We start from the raw sequence: 5,205 nt of genomic DNA on the forward strand, positions 1-5,205 counted from the left end.
TATCAGATGAAAGTTTAAAAACTTTAAGAAGTAGTAAAAAATTTGATGGTGAAATAGCTACTACACCTACCCAGTTTACACTTGTCTACTTGATGTTCTACTTTGCTTTACACCTATCCTATTCTACTTTACTTTACATTATTCTTTACTACGGTACTTTACAATAATTTACACAACAAGTCAAAAACTTTGACTTTACTTTATCTTCCACTATTTACTTTAGGACTTTTCATAACTTGTCTTCTTTTTCTTCCACTTATCTTCATAACTTGTCTGTTTTTTTTTTTCTTTTTTTTAATGGTATCAGAGCTATGGATGAAAAGAAATATAAGAAAAACATACTAGTAGAAAGTTAAGAAAAATAAGAAGAAAATTAAACAAATTATATCCAGAATACAAACAACTCAATATCACAAAAATTGATAACGAAAAATTAGATCAATTAATAGATAATATATCTAAAATAGAATATAAATATATTCAGTATTTAAAAATACAATGAATAACGAAAATAACGAATATAGATAAAAACTTACTAAAATAATTATAGCGAAAAAATAAGAATTAACACATAGGCAAACTAGACTTAACAGTAATATATTCGCAAGAACTTGTAAAAAATCTATAGTAGTACAAAGAAAAGCTATTTTATATCTACAGATATAGATAGAAAGTTTAGAATATAAACTTCAACACAATCTATAAATGAATAAGGAAGAATATGCCATAGACGAAAAAATATATGAAAACTATGACAGATTAAAAATAAAGATAATATTTTCTAATCTAGGAAGAAGATACAAGAAAATAGGTGACAATATAAGTTTAATGATAGAAAAAGAAACGGTAAAATTAGAAGATAGTTTAACTGCTATTATAATAATAACAAAAGAAAATGAAGAAATAGATAGAAAAACGGAAATTGAAAAAATAAAACAAGTAAAAAAGGAAGTACAACAATTAGAAGAAGTAAAAAAATATTAAAATAATAGAACTAGAAAAAAGAACTGGCAATATTAAAAGAAATGCATGAAATTAAACAAAAAGAAAAAGAACAAAAAACAAAATTAGCAAATGAGATAAATAAATTGCAATTAGAAAAAGAACTAGAAGAAAAAAGAAGAAAATAACCAAAATAATCTACTTGAAATAAGAATTGATGAAATAAGAATTGATGAAATAAATAACGATGATCTAGATGAACAACATTCGTAAACAAGCGAAACATATACGGAACTTTTAGCAAACATAGATAATACAAAGAATTTAGAAGAAAATACAGGAGACGTAGACATGGATGAAAAACCTAGTACATCAGGAATAAAAAATCCAAAAAAATTAAAATATTATAATGCAAACTACGGACAATATGATAAAGAAAAAACTATATGGGATAAAAGATTAAATAAAAAATGGACACCTAAACCAATAACTGAACAACATGATTTTTTAGATTTAGATTGTTGTAGCAGATATAAATAAAACAATCCAATTATGGATGGGATATATATCAAAATAATTAATAGATAACAAAATAGAAATGACAGAAACACCAGGAAATATAGAAAGAACACTTATAGGAACAGTAAAATTATGGCTACAAAATTTATTAGATGAAAGTATAAAAACTGTAAGAAGTAATAAAAAATCTAATGGTGAATTAGCTACTACAACTATGGAAATATTATATAAGTACCAAGTAGCTATAAGAAATGAATTTAGTAGTATGACAACAGAAGTAGAAGAACAAAATAAAGAAAAAATCATAAATTGGAATCTAACGACAAAATTAGCAATATGTAATATGTGTTATATAGATGAATATACATGTACATTTAGAGAATATTATTATAAATGAACATATAGCACAGAAGAAAGTAAGAAATAAGAAAATTATATTTTACAAAATTACCATAACCTTTTAATTCAAAAATAATAAAAAGTTGGAATGAAGCAGGATTAACAGATACCTTAGGAGCTAGAATAAAATTATTATAACGATGATTTATAGAACTATGTGAAAAACATAAAGAAGAAAAATAAAAATGGAAAAAATACTAGTAAAAAACTTAGCATGTTGCAAAAATAAAACGGCACCCCAATTTGGTTGTACGGACAAATACTATAAAAAGAGATATTACAAAAATATAGATCAAAATATAAATATAAAAAATCAAGAAGAAGATACTATGTAAAAAACTACAAAACCAAAAGACCATATAGACCAAAAAGAAAACTAACGGAATGTACCTGTTACAATTGTGGAAAATTAGGACATATAGCTAGAGATTGTAAATTACCTAAAAATTCAAAGAAAAAACAAATATCAGAAATAATAATAGACGATGAAAAATATACGCAGATAGAGTATATAGATTGTGAATTAGAAAATGAAGATAGCATATATGAAATATCAGAAAATGAAATAGATAGTAACATAGAAATAGAATCAGATAAATAATTCTATAATATAACAAATGACTGAAGCAGACATACAAATAATAAATAAAGAAGAACATCTAGACGAAGAATCTTTAGAACAGAAAATAATATTTGATAATAGTATATTTGAACAAATAAAAGGAAAAGAATTAGACTTAAGCGTAGCAAAAATATTCGAAATACCAACAATAAGAAACTGGTTTAAACGACAAAAAAAAGAATATTATGTAGTAAGTCAAAGAGAACATATCATAGATTGCAAATACACTAAAGGAAAGGCCAAAATACCAATAATAAATAAACGAATAATAAATAAAGAAACACAAGATATTAAGGCTAAAAATCCAATTAAATATGTACATTTAGGAGGAACAGAAATATTAATAAAACATGTTTTAGAGAAGGAATAGATACACCCATAGAAATATACTTAGCGGATGATAGAATTATACAACTCATAGAAAAAAGTATAATAAGTGCAGTAAGAGGTAACCTCATATACCAAAAATTTAAGTTTATAATAAGTGTTAACTACTCAGTAGCAATAAATGACAGAAATATAGATAAATTACTAGTATTATACTGGCGAATGTCAGGGATAGAACTAGCCCCAGGAAGTAAAATATTTACAGCTAGATGTAAAAACTTATATGTTCTAACAACAAAACATAAAATAACAGCAAAAAATAAAATAGATAAAATAAAAATAGAAGATCCCTTTGAAAGAATAGTTACAGTCATAGATAAAAACGATTATAGTTATAATGAAATTGATATAGAAGAAGATTTAGAAATAGTAAAAGAAAGACTAAGCACATCGAAAAGATTAAAAATGAGATACCCCAAATATCATAAAAATGAGTACTCAAGGAGAATAGATAAAACCCCACAAAAACAATGGAAGAAGATATAAAACCACATAATTACTACATAACGGGAATAATGGAACAACGAAAATATTTAATATTAATAGATACAGGAGAGAAGAAAACTATATTACAAGAGAATTAGTGACGGAAGATGAAATAATAACTATTGAGCAATCATGCCCCGAACTACCAAAAGCATTAATGTATACCGAAGAAACTACAGAAAAGGAAATAATCATTGGAGGAGTACCAATAGTGATAAAATTAAAATATATCAAGGAAATGAAAATATCATTTTAGGAATAAAATGGCTAGAACAAGTAAAACCATATAATCTAGAAGACAAACAGTTAACAATAAATTATGAAAATAAAAGAGTAATAATAAAAAGGACTTTAGTATAGTAAAAATATGAAAATTATATACTTGCAAAGATAATAATAGAAGGATATTACAACCGATATTATACACCAATGATAGATACGGGCGCAAAAGCTAATATATGTAAATACAATTGTTTACCAGAAGATAAGTGGGAAAAATTAAAAACACCGATAGTAGTAACAGATTTAATAACGAAGGAAGCATGATTACATATAAGGCAAAAAATATAAAAATACAAATATGGGATAAGATATTAACTATAGAAGAAATATATAACTTTGAATTAACTACAAAAGATATGCTATTAGAATGTCATTTTTAGAAAAATTATACCCACATATAATAACAAAAACACACTGGTGGTTCACGACACCGTGTAAACAAAAAATAGGAGCAAAAAGAGTAAATAATAAAAAACGAAAAACAACAGAATGGATAAAAGGAAGTGAAAAAATTACACAAAAATTAGAAAATATAAAAGAAGAAGATCCTAAAATAGAATTAATTATATTCTCTATAGATAAAGTGAAAATAATTCAAGATAAGTTAGAATTATTATATAGTGAGGATCCTCTACAAGGATGGGAAAACATAAAACAAAAGTAAAAATTGAGTTAATTGATAATAATAGTATAATAACCCAAAAACCATTAAAGTATAATTTTAATGATTTAACCGAATTTAAGATACATATAGATGAATTACTAGAAAAAGGATATATACAAGAAAACAATAGTAAGCACACAACCCCGACATTTATCGTAAATAAACATAGTGAACAAAAAAGAGGAAAAAGCATAATGGTTATTGATTATAGAAACTTAAATGCAAAAACTAAAACATATAATTATCCGATACCAAATAAAATACTAAATATAAGACAAATACAAGGATATAATTATTTTAGCAAATTTGATTGTAAATCAGGATTTTATCACTTAAAACTAGAAGAAGAATCTAAAAAACTAACAACATTCACCGTACCACAAGGATTTTATGAATGGAATGTATTACCATTTGGATATAAAAATGCACCAGGTAGATACCAACACTTTATGGACAATTACATTAAATAAATAGAAAATTGTGTAGTGTACATTGATGGTATATTATTATATTCCAAGACACAAGATGAACATATAAGATTATTAGAAAAATTTATACACATCATAGAATATTCAGGTATAAGCCTAAGTAAAAAGAAAGCAGATATAATGAAAAATCAAATAGAATTCTTGGGAATACAAATTGATAAAAACGGAATAAAAATGCAAACACATATAGTACAAAAAATAATTAACTCAAATGAACAACTAGACACAAAAAAGAAATTACAATCATTCTTAGGACTAGTAAATCAAGTAAGAGAATACATACCAAAATTAACAGAAAATTTAAAACCATTACAACAAAAAATAAAGAAAGATATAGAATATCAGTTTGATAAAAAAGACCAAATATAAATACAAAAGGTAAAATTATTATGTAAAAACTTATCTAAACTATATTT

Source organism: Solanum verrucosum, unplaced genomic scaffold (genome assembly GCF_900185275.1).
Source record: "Solanum verrucosum unplaced genomic scaffold, falcon-dt-bn FXZP01000220.1, whole genome shotgun sequence".
NCBI classification, from domain to species: Eukaryota; Viridiplantae; Streptophyta; class Magnoliopsida; order Solanales; family Solanaceae; genus Solanum; species Solanum verrucosum.